General features: G+C 38.8%; 1 long non-coding RNA gene and 1 pseudogene across 2 annotated transcripts in view; both read right to left on the bottom strand.

The window, feature by feature from the left end:
• The window catches only part of LOC309606032, a 1,194,635-nt gene that overhangs the window by 1,053,615 nt on the left and 119,974 nt on the right, over positions 1 to 21,046 (bottom strand). The window lies entirely within an intron of this gene.
• Positions 1,281 to 6,197, bottom strand: LOC309605846 (transmembrane protein 59 pseudogene; annotated as a pseudogene). Its single transcript has 2 exons — positions 6,186 to 6,197; positions 1,281 to 4,393 (listed from the first exon to the last, which is right to left on the bottom strand). The product of its transcript is annotated as a transmembrane protein 59 pseudogene (transcript).

Here is a 21,046-nt window from a genome sequence, read left to right as displayed (position 1 = left end):
ACAGTGCCATCTCACTACATTTTTGTCCTGCCATGTTGGACACCACCATTTCCCCACAGGACTGCTGTTGCTTTACTGGGCACAGTGGATATGGCAGAAATGTTAGATCTCTTAGCTATTACAGATATGCCATGGTTTCTCTCAGTAGGCTTGAGTAGACAGAAGGGAGCATACATATAGAGGTGAGCAAAGGGCATTTCTGGGAATTGTAAAGAGACGAGCTAATTTAAATAAAGAATTTGTGTTGGTGAGAAATGGCATGAGATTTAAAAGGAGTATTTTTGTTACACAAGATATAAGATTTACAGTCACAATATAATAAAATATAGGTGAATCAGTAAGGCTGAGTGCAGAAAACAGAAATTACTATAAGTATTTTCAGCAGAAAAGAATTTAATACAAGATATTAGGTGCTTACACAATTGCTGGAAGGACTGAAAAAACAGGTTCTGGGCTAGACATTCTGAATGGGTTCCCAGAATAACGCAGAGCTGAACCACAAGGGGAGCTACCATCTCAGAGGCAGCCGCTGCCCCTTGCTGTGACAACTTCCTCTTACTCCGGAGGACGAGCAAGCTGAAGCTGTGACACAGCTATCAGAAATCCAGACTAGGAAGTCACTCAGTGTTTTCATAACACTCTGTGTGTTCCACCAAACTTGAACACGAGGACTGGAGCGCAGCTGTGTGAAAGTCTCACATTTCTAAATTGTCTGCAGCAAGAGCCAAAGGTGGTGGGGAAATGGCTGTTTCTTCATTCTGCCTTCCAAATCTCTCCTAAGTACTGGCAGTATGTAATTTGCATCCAGAATGCTAGCTGCATGACTATTTGGGGGGATTTAGGTGATAACTTTCTAAACCCTCCAAAGTGAAGACTTGAGGTTGAGAATCAAAATATCCACCACATATAGGGAAGTTCCAAGCAGGAAAAACAACTATTAATAATATGGCCATCCAGATAAAGTGCTATTAACATTCTGTCAACACAACTATTTTCTTTCCACGTGTTAGCCTGCCTATCTATCTATCTATCTATCTATCTGTCTCATCTATCTATATCTCATTTACTCAATTGGAAATAGTTATTATTTTTCTAGCTTGTTCAGCAGACCTTTATACCCTTCTTCAAGTAAAAACAGTATTTGTTTTCCTTTAAGGAAGCTCTATCTCAACCCATATCCATGTTGCCTGGGCTAACAAACTTTATCCCCTTCAACCCTAATATCCCAAAGTGCCACTTATAGGTTATATGAACAAAAAGTTCACTTTTTTTTCCTCATCATTTTTGACTTCAGTTTTTATCAGTGGTATCTGGATTGTAGACTGGGTAATACTTTATAACCTTTGATTTTCCTTGATCAACATGGACTGAGACACAGAGAGAGAGAGAAAGAGAAATGTTTATTCTGAAGAATTGGCTCACATGATGAAGGAAGCTGAGAAGTTCCACGATCTGTAGTCTACAGCCGTAAACCCAGGAAAGTCAGTGGTATAAATCAGTCTAAGTCTGAAGGCCTAAGAACCAGGGGAGTGATGGTTTAAATCCCAGCCCAAGGGCCAAATGAGATGTGGTGAGATGCTGTAAGTGAAACAAACAGGCAGGAAGCAAGAAAGGGTGAATTCCAACCTCCTCTACTTCTGTTGTATTCAGCCCTCAACAGATTGGATGATACCCATCTGCATTGGGAGGCCAATCTACTTTACTGGGTCCATGGATTCAAACGTTAATCTCATCTGAAAACACCCTTACAGACACGTCCAGAAGTATTTTTAAGATATTTCTACTAGTTAATTGGATTGAGGAAAAGTTAGAAATTCAATGCAATGCGATGAATCATGTTATGAATGTTGCCAATGTTAAGGTTCAGCAACAAAATTATTAGATGCTGTTTTAATTCCCTTGATTTACTTTTTCCCACTATTTGGAGCAGCATTTCTCAATGGTTAATCCTCATATTATGGAGACAACTTTTCATCAGTCTTTTGCCCCATCCCTTTCTGTGCCTTTCATGAGACAAGATGAAACTCATCTTCTTTGTGGTTCTTCCCTCTATCCTTATTCCTCACGCTTGGCATTTTTAGATGGGCTGAAGTATAACTGGTTTTATGGGAAAAACTAGGACATATGAAGCAGTGTATTAGGAAGTATCAAATATAAGGGCTTTAGAGTCAGATAAACTTGGATTTGAAGACTAGCTCTATCTCTTATCAGTTGCACAGTCCTGGGAAAATCACTTGGAGCCTCAGATAAGTTATTTCTAAGATAAGATTTTTATAACCATTAGAGATAAAGCATAAAAGCAAGGTGTTTAGCACACAAGAGGCTAATGTTCAAGAAAGAAATGATCAACATTATTATTATCTATTTTATGCAGTCTGATGAATAAAACATTAATGAAAGTGTTTCCTGTACATTTTTACATTATTACAATTGCCATCCTTATCTATTTAAAAAAGCAATCACTACTAACAGCGCTGTGCTCTTTTTTAACATCAAGATTTATAAAATGAACTTATTTGAGATGAAATAAGGCTGATGACTCAGGTTCAAGACTATTTTCTTGAGCAGATGATACCAAGAAAGTAAAACTTCACAAAGAAGTTTCTCTGATGTGAGGATTTTTTCAGCCCAACCCAGTCCATTCACACAGGCAATTGCAAAGTATGTTATACAGCCACGGGTATTGACTGAAGGTTTTGTGTGCTGTGATAAATTCTGCTTTAGATGTCTATCCTAAAGCTTTCTATTTTAGCAAATATCCCAGCAAGTCAACAGTGTTTTCTGTGGTGCAGTCAGAACAGTTTTCAGCTGAATCCCTTGCTTTTTTAACATTTATCACCACGGCTCCTGGGGGCTGCATAACTCATATGAAACAAGGTTTCCATCTGCTTGTGTCTCATTCCTCTCCACATGCAGTGCTCACCCCATCATGTGCTATGCTCCAGGGTCCTGCAGAAAAAAGCACTGGTGTGATTCATCTCCTTCATGTGGACGCTTCAGCTCTGCTGCTGCTGCCGTCACTCCTGCCTTATACTGTGGCACAAATATGGTGAAAGGAAACAAGAGCAGAGATGTTGGTCTTAGTAGCTAAAGATGATTTCTCGTGGGACTTTAACCAAAGGGATGCTCTTACAAACAGGAGATTCCAATTTTGGACTGCATACTACAATGTACACAGGTACTAATACTGAATAGCTCTCTTTGAATAAAACTCAAGTTCTGTTTCCAAACTTCTGATTCTTTTCTGGTTATTTTTTGAGAAAAAGGTACAAAGAACAAGGATAGCACCCGCACTGCCATGCCTTTCTCTACTCCAGCTCAAGGCAAGGCTGGCAGACATTTTTGGTTGCACATCTAAACACATCTCTTCCTTTCTTGCTAACAAGATTCCAAACGGGTTTGGGTGATGAGATGCCCAGCCACATGATATTTATTGGTCTGGGAGTTGGAGATGTAGGCAAGTTTGAGAGGGATATGCTGAGAATAATTTCCCTTCCTGATCAAAGGGAGCCATGTAAGTAGAAACCCATATTGCCCATGCCTTATATTTATTTATTTTTTGGTCAGAATGCTGTTGTGTCTCCAGCTGTGGCACCAATCTCACAGCCACATGGAGAGTAGCTGCCAACCCAACAATGGTGACAGAAAAGTTGGGAGGAGTCTTTGGTAGCACTGCTGAATGGCCACTTCAATGCTGGCCCCTCCTACCTCTAGACTTCTGATTTGGTGAGATGGTAAGTACCTGTTGTTGTTTTTTTTAACTTTATTTGCATTTAATAGTGATTTTTAAGCCCTATATCCAATGAAACCATTTTAAAAAGCACCATGTGAATGGAAATTTAGATGTCTATTACACTTTTCTTTAAAAAAAAAAAAGCTTAAATTTCTGAATGAGCAAGATTCATTTTTGCAGGTAGAGGCCCTGCTTCTTCGTGATCTTCACCTTTAGATCTAACAACCACGAGAGAAGAAGTTGGATATCTGTTTAGCTTTGGTTCACTCACAAATTCCAGGTCACCATAGACACTCAGCTCCTCAGAGGGGACATACTGCTCCGCAGCTGTAGCCACAGTTGCACAGCAAATCCAGAGCAATACCATCACGGAGAGGACAAGAGTCATGGTTAAAATCCACCCGGAATAAGAGAGAGGCATCTTAAAAAGTCATCACTTTCTCCATCTTCAAGATAGTTCCTATGTGCTTGTGAACTTCTCAGTTGAAGATCTGAGGACATTTTGCTTAACGATGGTTCTTTCAAAATTTTAGGCTCCTGCTCCAACTGTGGTGCATACTGGATTTCTGGCTTAGACTGGAATATAACTATTTTTCCATCATCAGCTTGAAGACAAAAAGTCCACGAAGAGGTTATGAAGCTCTGTGCAGAGTCCAGAGCCTTTTATTTGTTATTTATTTATTTATTTTTAAAAACAACAGAAATTTATTTCTCACAATTCTGGAGGCTGGAAGTCTGAGATTAGGGTGCCAGCATGGTCAAATGAGGGCTCTCTTCTAGGTCGCAGACTTCTCACTGTATCTTTACATGGTGGGAGGGGCTGGGGAGTTCTGTGGGGTCTCTTATAAGAATACTAATCCCATTCATGAGGGCTCCACCTTCAAGACCTAAGCACCTATCAAAGGCCCCACCTCCTAATACCATCACATTGGACATTCTTTTTTTTTTTTTAACTTTTTATTTTATATTGGAGTATGGTTCATTAACAATGTTGTGTTGGTTTCATGTGAACAGCAAAGTGATTATTGAAGATCTTGTTTTTTCAGGAGCAGGTCTTCTCACAGATAAACTTGGTGTACCTTTTGATTTTGGGGGTGGGCTGGGACATCATTTTGGTGGATTTGTGCCAGGATGTAGTGGGATAGAGCTGGACTAAGGAGAGGTGGGCATCTGAAGCCTCCAGTTGAGAAAAAAATCTCTGCATGAGGGCAAGATAATATTCAGGAAGCTTAGGGATTCAAAGTCATGGAAAAACCATAACCTTCAAGTACACCTGAGGCTGAGAATGAAAGATAAAACACAAAAGATCAGAAGTTTCTTATGGGAGAGCAGAAGCAAGAGTATGGGTCAAGTGAGAGAATTAAGTGTATTTCCATGAAAAGGACAGGGTGTCCAAGGCTGGTAGCTATTGGATCCCTTCCTGCCCCCTAAGGAGTGTGTGATCCTGGCTTAAAAGCACAACATCATAGACATAAATGAGTCCTTTTTCTAACATCCCAGCATCTTTTCAATTCCCCTTTCCCTAAGCTCTGAACCACGGAAGGCATCTTGTGTTAAGAAGTGGATTTGTAGGCCTCTGAATAAAAAGTTGGGTTTTTCTACAGAATAGTTCCTATTTTGAAATCACCAGCCAAAGCAACATTCTGTTCAGAAAGTGGTAAAAATATGATTAGGGACTTTTCATACATGTTGCTTTGTATAGTCAAGTTAAGAAGCCTTTCCTGAGAGCCTTTTAAGAGCTTGGCACTGGACCAGTTATCTTTCAGGAATAACAGTGTCATATCGTACAAGAACCTTGTAAAATCCATGCAAAAATATAGCAAAGGGTGCACTTTCTCTTTCTATCCAGCTAGCTTTTCTCTTTAAAAGCAACCTCTATCTATCAAAATCAGTAACATCTCTTCCTCTAATACATCATGAAGTACCTATCTATGATGTTTCTCTTCCAACATGCAGACATCAGTAAAGGGTTGGCCAGCCTCTCTCAAGGAGAGTATTACAACATTCACTTGGAAACAATTTTATATATATATATATATATATATATATATATATATATATATATATATATATATTTCATAGTCATTTGTCAAAGCTTCCTAAAACATCTGAATTTATGCAATAGCTACTGTATCAGTCAGGATTATTAAGTGGAAGCAACAGTAATAACTCTCATTTGAGCAGAACATTTGTTGAAAGGTTATTGAACAACTCTCAGAATCTCTGAAAATGGTTAGAATCTATGTAGCCAAGGACAATGCCCTAAATGACACTGAAGAACTTGTCTGGTCTAGACATCACTGCACTCTCTTGATCATGGGCACCACAGTATACTACACAGACACCATCAACATTGGTCCATGGCACTAGCTTTGGATACATGGTGTAGGTTACTACTGATTCAGCCTTACCACTGACGACACCCTCTGCAGAATAGACTCTATGCAGTTACCTTCTTTCGCATTACTAACATGATTCAAAGACCAGCATGGGTGCCTGTGATTGGAGGAGACTGGATTACATCCCTGAGCCTCAACTGCAAGGAAAGCCAAGAAAATGAGAATTTGGAATTTTCTATTTATTTAGTAGGAAATTATATTTGTCTCATTGGATAGGAATTTCTGAAATGAGTATAGAGGGAAGCATTTGGTCATGTCTGTAGACATTTTTTTACTGTTATTCTCTGGCTGTAGTGTGAGGTTTCTATTGACATACAGGGGGCAGAGGCCAGAGATGCTGCTAAACATCCTACAGTGCACAGGACAGGTCATGACAACAGAGAATTATCAGTAGTTCTTTGTTGAGAAATACTGCCCTTAATAGAAAAGGATTGCAAATACACGTGGCCAAATGAACGACAAATAATCAGGCAGTAGATGGTTTGCAACCTTGGGAGTTTGGTTCAAAACCTGGGTAAAATTTGCAACTGGCCCCTCTACAGAGAGGGAAAGGAGAGGTCGAAAAAAGAGGCAGACCACTCCATATTGGTAGGTGGCACATTTAATAAGCAAGGAAAGTTACATACAAGACGTGTCTTGGAGGGCCACAAAATGAGTAGATCTCTGCATCTACCCACTAGAATCTTAAAAGTTTATATAAAGGCCTTGATAAGTTCAGTCACGTATTCAGTCCAGATGGTCTCAACTACACATTGCTCTCTCAAGGCTGTGTCCTTAAAATTGCTCCCACTATGAGAACAGTGGGCAGAACATACATTTCAAGGAAAGGAGAAGAGATAAAGAGCTTCTGATTGCCCAGGTCTAGCTTGTGGGTCAACCAGCGATCACATCTGGATGAACTCCTACAACAGCAGTGACCAAAACTCTTTTCTTTTCTTCTTTATTTGGTTTGTTTTTGCAGTTTCCATGCTTTACTTCAGTTATACTTTTCTATATTTTGTGAGAGAAGATACATATGAAGCAGATGCCATGGATTCACTATCAACAAGGAAACATTTCAGAGAAGTCAATAACTTACCTGAGATAACACAGATAGTACATGACAGAATCATGACTGAAACCCATAAAGGATTTCAAAGCTCATGTCCATTCCACTCTGCCATGCTTTTTTCTATTGTTATCTGGGACCACAGACAACACATTTATGACATGATTTTTATGCTTTTATAGAAAGTATAGATATAGCACACAACAAAATGGGAGTAAGTCCTAATTTCATTGCTGTGCTATAACCATCTGAGTTGATAGTGTACTCAACCTCCATCCCACTCCTCCAGATTACTCAGGGATCTTTCCAACCTGTTTCCAGAAGAACTTAAGACAAATGGAACTGGCAGTGATATATGTCTAATTAAATGAGTAGTTTTTACTCTCTCCTTAGGACAGGGCCCAGAAAGTAGAAGGATGCTAAAGCAGCAGTGACATTCCTGAATGGGGGTGTAGGAATATTATCCTCTCTCTTCTTTCTTCTCTCCACATTATGCTGTATCCATTCCACACTGGCCTCCAAGGCAATAATATTTTCTGCTGAGCACAGCACTGGGGGTAGAGGATGTTCTCTCCAGCTCCAGAGAAATCCACTGCAGCCTGGGGCAAGCACTTGCATCAGCCCTAGTTGCAAGGTCTGGAGCAGGGGATTCAGATCTATCCATGCACTTCAGATGTGCCTGCAGAAACAAGCAGAGGATCCCTTTGGAAACCCTTGTCTTATATAATTTGTGTCAATTAGGCTTTGGCTTTGACACTAGCTATGAAGTCCATATAACATAGTGTATTGTTTCGGAGCAGCCGTCTTCAGGTGGCAGAAGAAATTTTCCAATCCTCCAGCCTCCAGGGAGCATATCTGAGCTCTGGCTCCAGAGACGAGGAGAGAGAACATAATCTTTGGACAAGAGTAAGCACTTGGATTTCTGGTCATATCTGGGGAAGCCTTCAGTAAGTTACAGACACTAGACTTTTTGATAAGATGAGAATGTGTGAATGCAAAGGTTGTGTTTCAGGAAATTTATTTACATACTAAATTATACAGCAGGTTATTTCAGTTCTTATATGTTAATGCACTTAATTATCCAAAAAGTCCTATGAGAAAGATACTGTGTCATTCTGATTTCCAGTTTACAGACGATATGGCTGAGGACTGGAGATATTAAATTTTATGGCATTATTACATGGTAAGTAGTAGAGTTGTACCCAGGTCCATATAACTCCAAATCCTGGGGTCTCCAATACAACATTTATGCTGTAAATCAGCCTTTGCTTTTCTTCTTATAGGTGAGAGTATCACCAAGTTTTTGTCTTTCCACATTTTGCCATTTCACCTATGCATTATGGAAATGATTAATAGCATGGACTTCACAGCTTCTCCAACGACAAGGGGGCACCCTTAAAGCTCTGGGAAAGGACCTAATATATTAATAGAGGGAGAAAATCCAGACTCCCAACCCTCCATCCTCCATCCTCCTCACTCCCGCCAAAACTAGTGTTTTTTCAAAGTAAAGGTCATGACCTTTTAAAGGATCTTTAAACCAATTTAGTGATCCAAAACCAGCCTTAAAAAAGGAACTGGCTAAAACACAAGATATGAGAGTACATCAATCACATCCAGTAAGGGTAATATTATGTGAAAAGTTTCTCCATTTTTGTAATATATAATGAGGGTTATTGTAAATATAAGTTGTATTTCTTACTGTGGGCCATGTGGGCAACAAGCCACCAGATATGCTTGGAAGCTACAGTGAGACCCACTCTAGAACAGCACAAATCACTACAACATTACCTGAGCTGAGGAGGGTGGGATGGATGGAGTGAAGAAACTTTGTCATGGAGTCCAATACTTCAAAAGTACAGTGGTTGGGAAAAATAAACACACACACACACACTCCTTCTCATCTAGCTCTTCTTGTCCTTTATCAGCTCTTCCCAGGACTTGGAGGAAGGGCTCTACAACTTGAGGAACCTAATATTTATTTAGCATCTATAGTGTTCCAGTTGCTTTACATGCATTACTCAACTTATCCTTTATAAGCCAATAGGGTGACTAGAATTGTCTGATTTCGGATAACAACCTTAGTCCCTGTGGTAACTATGGTTTTCATCTACTTGGTAAATTCTCATTATTACCATTCTTCTGGTGATAGGCCTCCCCATCTGGAAACAGGAGTGCACCTCCTTGGTCACAGTGATGGGGTGACTGGATAGGAAGGGAGGGAAGTGGTCCACCTTGGGGCAATTGGAGTCACTCACCTGGATTTTGTGCTGGAGCTGGCAGTGAAAACTCCTCCTTTATCATTGACTTTGAGTGCTATGAATGTAACCCCAGAGCTGAGGGCAGTCCTGGAGGAATGCAGGGAAAACATAAAAGGAGAACACAGTTCTGAGTTCTCTGTCCCAATCCTTGAGGTTTCTTTGCTGGCCTTGTTCTAGATTATGTGAGTCATCCAATATCTTTCCAATCAATCCCTAAATCCTTATGCCAGTAAAAAGTTGAGTTTTTATCAATTTCCACCTTGAAAGTCCTAACAGAGAATATGCAGCCACTTGAATTTGAACCAGGTCTGCCTGACTTTAAAGTTTATGACTTTGCGTTGGAATAATTCATAGTATCTTACATGTATCTAGGCTCCTGGAAATATTTTTTGGCCACCATCATTTGCTCCTGGATAGCTATCTTTTCAAGTCTTTTATAGCCAGTCCATATACTGTTTTAGACAATGAGGTGAATGATGTAATCCTTCCCTTCAAAACACTATGGAGAAAGAGGAATTTGGGGCCTGTAGAGAATGACTTATACTCAGAAAGACAGGCTAGTGGTGGGGCTAAGTGTGTGGGCTCTGGTGCTGGTATTCCTGGTTCCAGGTCCTGGCACTTCAGGTTATTAGGTGCGTAGACATGATCAAATTACATCGCTTCTCTGTGTCTCATTTTGCCCTTCTATAAAGTGTAGGTAATTGTACCTATCAAGAATGTGCTGTGAAAATTAAATAATTTGTGCACAGAGACCATTCAGAATAGTGCCTACATATACTCAAAGAATGTTTGTTATTATTACTTTCTTGAAGTATTAATTTTCATCATTTTTTCTTTTACAAAGTGAAAAACTCTCTTCAGATAGAATCTTACCTAAAGTCCCAAAACGGAAACTAGATAACAGAGCTGCTTTGGGAGGTAGGATGGGGTTCCTGGATGTCACTCAGTCTCAGCTCTCCTTTTATAGCATCTCTAATAGACAATATTTGAATTTATTGAACTTTTACTCAGTGCCATATTTTGTGCTGTTTGCCTGAATTTTTTCATGCCATCAGTACAATGACCCTGTGGGGTAGGTATTATTGTCTCCATATAGAGATTTACTTATTTACAGGTGATGAAACTGAGGTTTTTTGAGGGTAACTTGCCAAGGGTCACAGAGTCAGTAACAGTCAACACTGGAGCCAGATCTACCTGATACCCCTGAACCAAATGTTCTTAACCATCCCATCATACTGCTTACCCTCAGGGCTCAGGAACTTGACTTTAAAATAAACCACTTTTTTTAGATGACTTGGGTCATCCTTGCATCTTGAAATGATGACTTGGTTGTACTCTTGGATTTTACCCAGGAATTAGTTTTAGAACACTTATTTTTTATGTGAGTTTGGGAATTAAATTAAATTATATATTTATAGCATTAAATTATATTTAATTATAATTAAATGACTCAGCATTAAATTATATAAGGTGTGAATCCAAAGAACCTGGATCCATTGGGATGAGTATAAATATTAGGTCATGGAAGCCAGACTAACACAAGCATAATTATAAAAAAAGACTTAATTAACAAAGAAGCAATAAAATACTCAGCTTAATTTAAAAGACTATAATTTTATTGAATACTTATATTCTTTGGTTCAATGTTCAGCATCATAAAAATCACAGGAAACTCCTAGAAAATCTTATATAAGAAAATTTCTACTTTCCTTAAAGCCAAAACCTTTGTGATATTTGATGTTGGGCAACCCTCTTCTCAGAGTAGATGCTTTCATGGCATTCCCCTTGATAATAATTTATCTCCTTTTTATAATGAATCCTTCAGCAGGAAGGAACTCCCTTAATCCCAGGGACTGCCATCTTGTAGTCTCTTTCCCGTCGACATCTGGAAACTTGTCAAAGGGAAGGCTCCGTTTTTTTCCTTTATGTATCCTTCCACTGCTACTTAGGTGGCAATAAAAAACTTCCAGACTTTGTGCATTTTAAAGATCACAAACCATATGACCATCTCTCGTCTCCCTAAGGCCCAAAAGGATAAAAGAAATTGTTACAGGACCACAGACAGAGTCAAATAAGATCCTTATCTCAACTGGAACAAATGCCTTTGACCAAGAGACAGATTACTTGAAAAGAGACAGCTAGTGAAATCAACACCATGATCTTATATTGTTGCTCCTTTTGAGCAACTGCTGGGGCTGCCCCTTGGGTGAATCCAAATGGAAGCCAGAGGGTGCTGAAAGCTCTGATTTAGTCCATACAAATCAGCTCATAAAGGCAGAGATCAAGAAGGAGATGGGTGGAGAGTAGACTGGATGAAGAAATGGTGACTGTCTAGTGTGGATGTGACTGCACACACACACATATACACATGCATACAAACTTAATGAAAATTCACTCCCTGCCAGTCATTAGTGCAAAATTGACTCCTTGGCTACAACAAGGGTATTTTTTTATTGTTAGTGGAGCTAGACTAGGTGAAAAGTTTCTTTTATTAAAATTTAGACTCATTGCAATTAGTTATAGCTCTAAATCAGCCAGGTAGAAAAATTGATACGCAAGCTAATTTACTTCTAGAAATTTGCAAATAATTGTGTCAGATGAGATTGCAGAACAAAAGTCCCAGTAGTCTCCCAGGAGACAAGTTTTGTAATGACATTATTAAGGCTGGCAGTCACTAGGAACAAGGGACTGGAGGAAATGATCAGAAATATAATAGCTCTCTAGCCCTTCAGCATAGATTCTTTTCACAGCAAACCATACCTTTTGCAGAGGCTGACACTACATTTCTATTCCACGTATTAACTTTACTGATCTACAGTGGGTCTAGCTATATAGTGAACCATTGAATTCTTATCATGAGGAGCAGTCCAGCTAATATAAATGCATTTCCAAGGGATTCAAGCACATAATCCCTAAGGCTGAGAAAAATGTGTTCCTTTGTGGATATCATGTATATATAGCTTCAGGTTTGCATTGGAGTAGGTTTTCAAGGTTTTTGCTAAAGGGACCTAAGTTTCAGAAGTTACATAATTAAAGTGAATTTGATTTCATCCCTGAAGGTTTTAACATTTTCAGATTTTGAAAATGCCCATTAATAGATGTGCAAATAACAAGTGGATTGTGCAAGAAGTGAAATAACTGACATTGCCCCTGTCTTTTAGGATGTTAGGGTCAGCTTGGTGGCTTGTTTGTTTGAGGTGACTGTACTGTGGGGTATCAGCTTCCTGAAACGATGCCCCGGGAATCTCTGCACCTAGGAGAAAAAGAACTTTCAGCTCTGCCTTCTAGCACAGACTCCCAGCTCTCAGGTAATATGAACATCTCTCCTGACTCCAGTCCCTGAAGGACATAACCCTTTTTGTTAAAACCAACAGCACAATACCTAGTCAGAGACAGGGAAGGAATTGTTTGACCCTAGAAGACCTGATAGGAAAGTTCAAAAGGGAGGAAACAGGCATATGTTAGAATAGCACCCCAGCTTCCCAAGATCAATTTTCTTAGTCCATTCAGGCTGATGTAACAAAATACCACAGACTGGATAGCTTCGAAACAACACAAATTTATTTCTCACAGTTTTGGAAGCTGGAAGTCTGAGATCAAACATCTATTATGTTAAGTCATTATTTGTTGGGGTTTCAGTTGTTTATAGCTAAATAAATTCTTAACTTTCCATCAGTCTCTTAAGAGAGAAAGATCATTCTTCAAGTGATTAGGGGATTTAAAAAATCACAAAAGGATGATCATACACCCAAAATAGTCACTTCTACTAACTGTAAGAAACATTTCATTGATAAATATCAACTCAATTGACAATTCCTATTAAAGATTGTGCATGTGTGTGTGCACACACATTGAAGGCTGTCTCAACCTCTCCCAGTTGATAAAAGATGACTATAGTAAGATCCTTGCCCAGATATATTTTGGAAATTTCATTGATATGTGCATTTTTTGAATTAATGAGGTGGTAATAAATAGAACTAGAATTTACTGAAACAAGTTAGAAATATCCAAGAAACCAGTTGGATCCTTGATGAGGAAGTAAGTAGAGGCATAATCCCTAGGTTTCTGGGAATGGAGAGAGAAAATCTAAAAATAATCTAATATTAGCCATGGATTTGAGGGTTACTTGTTTGTATACCCATGTATCATGCCCTTGGCCGTTGTGATACATAACACAGTGAGGGACTTAGTCTGCTTGGGCTATAGAGTCATTTGAGTAATATAATTTTAATTAACCATAAGTAAAAGTATATAATTTAATTAATTATGCCATTTCATTGACCTGTGCTAATGACAAAAGCACCATTTCCCAAATAATAAATTAGTAATATAATGAATTATTGGACTATTTCTTTTTTTCATTTTTATTTTAAAATTATATATATTTGATTTACAATGTGTGATTAGACTATTTCAATCATTAGTGTATTTCAAATTATTTCTCTAACTTTTATTTACCTTTTTGTTTATTAATTAACAAATAACGAATGGTATACCTGCCAAGGATGTCTTAACTCAGATACTGCTGTAGATACTGTGTAGCTCAGATACTGCTAAGAATAACTGGGAATATGGGGAGAGGAATGACTCTCTTTAAGTACGGTTTGTGCCTTTTGTTTTGCCTTCTATCTCCAAACATGAGTATGTTCACAGGTAAGTATGCTTTTTCTACAGAATGAGTATGTGAAACCTACATCCCATGGCTCATGCCATCTTTACTCTGCCATTGTCTACCAAAGCTGTACTGTAAGGCTACCTTTTTGGTTTCGCCCAGTAGAAACTCAGGTATAGTATTCTGGTATTTATTGGTATTCTGGTAACAAATGACTAATGGAAACTGAATGCTTGAATGATAGTATTCTATTCCTTCAAGTGGTTTTAGTTGTTCACATCTTCAGTGTTTTAATGTAAAGCAGGAGAACAAAAAAAAAAATGGAAAGAGGGAGAGAAAAATGAATTAATCAGGAGGGAGAGAGCCAGTTTTATTCCTTCATGAGTAAGTAAACTTGGGAAACATAAGAAACTGAGCTTCAATATCCTCATCTGAGAAATGGAGAATATAATACTTCAGAGAGAATGGTTGTTTAGAAAAATTAATATCGTGTGTGCAAGATGGAAAACTCACAATGGGTACTCAGTAATTATTCATGTCCTTTCTCTTATGAGAGGATCAAAGCTAACACAGGCAGACAGTACTTAATCTCCTTTGGTTTCAGCTTCCTCAGCTACAGGAGGGCATATTCTAGGTGACCTAAAGTGACCCCATGCTCAGATTCACCAGGCAGTATATGACCAGGCCTGAGACTATGGGGCTACTTCTATTCCAGATCTAAAGTTTCTTTTAAAGCTTTACCATTTCGTGGTTTGCCTGACTAATACAACTTCTGGGAATATAAATGATTAAAGTGTAAGTCATGGTGATAACCTATGTCAGCAGCTACAGCAGTAATAACTAGAGAAAGAGAGGGAGAGAGGGAAAGAAAATGAGTAACACTGGACAATTAGAAAGGGGATTCTGAAATTTTCATTGAGTTCTCATGTTCTTTCTTCATGAATGTACAGATATACTTAATTGCAATCTTCTCTGTATTTTAATCTTTTTATTTCAGAAAGCTTGGCTAATCTTTGTATATCACTTTCTATTTCTATAGGTGTAAGAGTCTCTTCACAAAGTTGTGGGAATGAATATTCTTTAATCTCAGTTTGTGGTATATCGAGCTAGAGCTTGGATAAAAGTAGCTAATATCAAATTTTATTTATTTATTCATTCATTCATTCATGCATGCATGCATTCATTCATTTATTCATTTATTTAGGCAGTTCTAGAAACTTCAACACATACATATAGAGTTCTATAACTAACACTACTATCCAGGATACAGAAAAATTTCATCACCTCCCAAAATTTCCTTGTGCTATTCCTTTTTACTTATACTCTCTCCTTAACTTTAATTCCTGATGATGATTGAGGTATTCTCTGGCATTGTAGTTTTGTTAGTTAAAGAATATCCTAGGGCTTCCCTGGTGGTGCAGTGGTTGAGAATCTGCCTGCCAATGCAGGGGACACGGGTTCGAGCCCTGGTCTGGGAGGATCCCACATGCCGCAGAGCAGCTAGGCCCGTGAGCCACAACTACTGAGCCTGCGCGTCTGGAGCCTGTGCTCCGCAACAAGAGAGGCCGCGATAGTGAGAGGCCCGCGCACTGCGATGAAGAGTGGCCCCCAATTGCCACAACTGGAGAAAGCCCTCGCACAGAAACGAAGACCCAACACACCCAAAAATAAATAAATAAATAAATAAAATAAAAAATAAAATTAAAAAAAAAAAAAAGAATATCCTAAAAATGGAATCATCTAGTATGTAACCTTTGAGATTGGCTTCTTTTACTCAACATTGGATTTTCTGTTTGTCCTCTCTCTTTTTTATTTGTCTATTTCCCCTTTCTATTAATTTGAACAACTTTAATATTACATTTTAATTTATCATTAGTATATAATGAACCCTTGAACTATGCAGAGGTTAAGGGCTCCAACCCCTACCCGCTTTCTGCACATTCAAAAATCTGTGTACAGTCATTCCTCAGTATCTGCAAGGGGTTGGTTCTAGGACTGTCCACAGATACCAAAATCTGCCAGGTGCTCAAATCCCAAAGTTGGTTCTCTGTATCCAAGGTTTTGCATCCATGGATTCAACCAGTCTTGGATCATGAAGTACTGTATTTATTGAAAAAAATCCCCATATGAGTAGACCTGCTTAGTTCAAACCTGTGTTGTTACAGGATCAACTGTATTTTACATATCTTTTTTATAGTTTTTAAAAGCAGGTCTGTTGGCAACAAATCCTTATTTTTCCTTCATTTGGAAATGTCTTCATTTGATCTTCATTACTGGTGGATATTTTCATTAGATATAGAATTTGAGATTGATATTTCTTTGCCTTTAATGGGTTTTTTTAAATATTTATTTTATTATTATCATTTATTTTTGGCTGCATTGGGTCTTCATTGCTGCGCTTGGGCTTTCTCTAGTTGTGGCGAGGAGGGGTTACTCTTCGTTGGGGTGCGTGTGCTTCTCATTGCGGTGGCTTCTCTTGTTGCGGAGCACGGGCTCTAGGCGTGCGGGCTTCAGTAGTTGTGGCTCGTGGGCTCTAGAGTGCAAGCTCAGTAGTTGTGGCGCACGGGCGTAGTTGCTCCGCGGCATGTGGGTTCTTCCTGGACCAGGGCTCGAACCCATGTCCCCTGCATCGGCGGGCGGATTCTTAACCACTGTGTCACCAGGGAAGCCTGCCTTTAATGTTTTAATAATATTATTTCACTTTCTTCTGGCCTCCATGGTTTCTGATGAGAAATTTTCAGTCATTTAAATTGTTATTCCCCAAAAGCAGAGTTTCTCAACCTTAGCATTATGATATTTGGAGGCCAAAATTTCTTTGCTGTGGGAAACTTTCCTGGGCATTGCAGGAAGATTAGCAGCATCCCTTGCCTCTAGATGTCAGTAACACCTCTCCCCTTATTTTGACTATCAGAACTAACTCTAGACTTTTGCCAAATGTCCCCTGAGTGTGTGGGAGTCAAAATTACCCCTGTTGAGAACCACTGCCCTCCAAGTAATTTGCCACTTATCTCTGGTGCCATTAAAACATTTTTTCCTCTGTCTTTAGTTTTCAGCAGTTTGATGTTAATGGGTCTGGATATGGATATTTTTTTGGTTTCTCCTGTTTGGAGTTGCTGAACTTCTTTTTTGTCTTCTTGTCTACTGCCAAGTTTGGGCAGTTTTCACAAATTATTTCTTAAAACTTTTCTCTCCTTCTGGGACTCTAATAACATGGATGTTAATCTTTTACTTTCTCACAGGATCCTGAGCCTCTTTTGTTTTTTCACTCTTTTTTATTTTTTCCTCTGTTATTCAAATCAAATAATTTTTATTCATCTATCTTCAAGTTCACTAACTCCTCCGTAATGTCCATTCTGCTATTGAAGCACTAGACTGAGTTTTTCTTTTAATTCCAGTTATTGTACTTACTATTCTAAAATTTCCACTTGGTTCTTTATGTCTTCAACTAATTGCTCATATTTTCTGCTTTTCCATTTATTTCACGGTTTTTACCTTTAATTCTTAGAGTATTTTTACAAAAACTACTTTAAGGTCTTTTTCTGATAATTTCAATATTGGTGTCATCTAGGTTGATGTCTATTAATTGTCTCTTCCATGTGAGATGTAATTTTCCTGCCCCTTGGTATGCCAAATGATTTGGGGTTGTATCTTGGATATTGTAAATATGATAAGGAATTCTGGTTTTTGTTTACAATACGTGAAAAATGTAGACATTTTTGTTTTAGTAGGCAACTGACCCAGCTGGGTTCAAGCTGCAAGTTCCAACCAGCTTTCTACGAGTTTTGGTGTCAATGTCATTTACATTTTCAAAGATTTTGTAGCATCGTTCTAATCTCTTCCACGCATGTACCACCCAATGGCTAGCTGGGACTTTGGCATGATCTATCCTAAAGTTCAATTTTTAAAGTCTTTAGTATGCTATTTAGTGTCAGATCCATGCATAAACACCTCACAATGTTATGAGGTTCCTTTCCTGAGCTCCTCCCTCTCAGTAATCTATCCAGTCCTTTCTGGTTCCCTTGGGCTTTCCTTTTCTGTCCTCTGGTCAGAAATCTGGGTTTTATTTACCTTACTCAAGCTGTACATTTCCCATGACTCTGCCCATATTTAGGGCCAAACAGGGAGAATACAGAAAGAGAGGAAAAGGAAGTGCAACTTTTCCCCAGTCTATTGGGACCGTTGATCAGAGAGGAAGGTTCCCTTTCCTCAAAACTTTCGTCCTGTGAGACCGATTGTCACCAATGTCGCTGCAGGATTGTCTGGAGGTTGGACACCAGAGGATGAGAAAACAGACAAACATGGGATTTGTCTCCCCAACTCCCAAGCATCAAGAAACCCACTTTCAGCTCCTAGAGTCAGAACCAGAGGAATATATCAAAGGGGGGGGAAAAGGTAAGCTCACTCATGGTTCCATGGTACCTCAAATACTGATCTTCTTCTTCAATCTGCCTGCTCTTGCTTACTTTTCAGAGTCCGCAAATAGTTGCTCCCTGAATTCTGTGTATGTTTTGTAACTACAGTCAGTATGAGACAGATGGTGTGGTGTGTTTACTCCATTTTACTCAGAATGAGAGCATGTGTTATCTCAGTAATTTTGGTGTAATGAAATAATCTTTCTGAAAGAGCATTTTAGAGTAGACTGGTTACCTGGATACATACCTGTCAGATAAATTTCAGTCTCCTTCTGACAGAAAATAAAGGCCTTGGCACTGTTGTCCTTTATCCACATTGTAGTGATTCCTGATGCCTAAACCTGGAGTAGCTTTTCTTGTAGAGATGTTTAAGACTTAACAAATGGGGCTTCCCTGGTGGCACAGTGGTTAAGAATACGCCTGCCAATGCAGGGTACACAGGTTCGAGCCCTGGTCCGGGAAGATCCCACTTGCTGCAGAGCAACTAAGCCCGGGCGCCACAACAACTGAGCCTGTGCTCTAGAGCCCGCGAGCCGCAACTACTGAGCCCATGTGCCACAACTACTGAAACTCGTGCACCTAGAGCCTGTGCTCTGCAACAAGAAAAGCCACCTTAATGAGAGGCCTGCGTACCGCAACAAAGAGTAGCCCCTGCTCGCCTCAATTAAAAAGAAAGCCCGTGCTCAGCAACGAAGACCCAACGCAGCCATAAATAAATAAATTTATTTTTTTTAAAAAAAGACTTAACAAATGAACTTAACAATCTCCTTTATTTACATTAGTGCCTCATTAATAGCTTATTAATCTTTATCTACATGAAGGATGGCAAACAAATTTCATCTCACGTTCTACTTAGCTCACCTAGCTGTGGTTACCCGGTGTATGGATCTGAGAATAACAAAGAGGACCCATAATGCTTAGCAGGAAAGTGTGCTGGGATTAAATAGTCGGTCACATCTTCCGTGGGAAGAGTCAAGGCATATATATTCCTTGTTCCTGCCTTCTTGGATCTACATGACTTCATGATAGTCAATATAGATAAGCTGGTGAAGCAATAATAATAACAATAATTAATTAATCATTTGTACTTTGTAATCCCACTGAAGATGAAGTTCTGAAGAGGGAAGCATGCCACAGCGCTGATCACCAACAGCTCCTCTGTTGTGCAAAATTGTTGATAACTATCTCTGCCATTCTAAGAGCTGTAACTCAAATGTTATTTCTTACTAGCTTAAGTTTAATTGAAGCCATATTAACATTAGTGTCTTAATTTTAATAGTTTTTAGCTCACTCTAGGACAGTACTTTCCAATGTAGATTGTAAAACCAAGTGAGAGTATTTAGAAAATCTGTGGGAGTCTATATGGTAGCCCAAGTGATTGATGGTGCCACTGGCATTGGGTTGGTAGAGTTTAGGAATTCTAGAAGGTCTAAGGTGTGAAGGACAAACCCGGACTAGAAAGAACATTCTTTTGCTCAGCAGGACTCTAATATCCAGTTAAAGAAAATTTGCAGACACTCTTAGATTGCAACAAGAGGTGTTCATGTGCCAGACACTGGTGAATAACAATATCTGGGCCCTAGGGAAATATTTTTCAATATCATTTGCCTTATGTCTTTGGAATAAGATAATAACATTCACTCTGTGAAGATACACAGCTTGTGCCACTGCTGATGTTAAGAACATATTGTTTGAAGTCAGGGAGCCTGATTCCTCCAGCTCTGCTTTTCTTACTCAAGATTGCTTTGGCTATTCGGGGTCTTTTGTGTCTCCACACACATTGTAAAATTTTTTGTTCTAGTTCTGTGAAAAACTTCATTGGTAATTTGATAAGGATTGCATTGCTTGGGGAGTATAATGATTTTCACAATGTTGATTCTTCCAATCCAAGAACATGGTATATCTCTCCATCTGTTTGTATTGTCTTTGATTTCTTTCATCAGTGTCTTATAGTTTTCTGCATACAGGTCTTTTGCCTCCTTAGGTAGGTTTATTTCTAGGTATTTTATTCTTTTTATTGCAATGGTAAATGGGAGTGTTTCCTTAATTTCTGTTTCTGATTTTTCATTGTTAGTGAATAGGAATGCAAGAGATTTCTGTACATTAATTTTGTATCCTGCTACTTTACCAATTCATTGATTGGCTCTAGTAGTTTCCTGGTGGTGGCATCTTTAGGGTTATCTATGTATAGTATCGTGTCACCTGCAAACAGTGACAGCTTTACTTCTTCTTTTCCAATTTGTATTCCTTTTATTTCTTTTTCTTCTCTGATTGTGGTGACTAAAACTTCGAAAACTCTGTTGAATAATAGTGGTGAGAGTGGGCACCCTTGTCTTGTTCCTGATCTTAGAGGAAATGCTTTCAGTTTTTCACCATTGAGAATGATATTGGCTGTGGGTTTATCAAATATGGCCTTTATTATGTTGAGGTAGGTTCCCTCCATGCCCACTTTCTGCAGAGTTTTTATCATAAATGGGGGTTGAATTTTGTCAAAAGCTTTTTCTGCATCTATTGAGATTATCATATGGTTTTTATCCTTTAATTTGTTAATATGGTGTATCACATTGATTGATTTGCATATATT

This window comes from Balaenoptera borealis (genome assembly GCF_965194805.1).
Source record: "Balaenoptera borealis genome assembly, chromosome: 11".
Lineage (NCBI taxonomy): Eukaryota > Metazoa > Chordata > Mammalia > Artiodactyla > Balaenopteridae > Balaenoptera > Balaenoptera borealis.
This window is presented reverse-complemented; position numbering and strand designations above follow the sequence as displayed.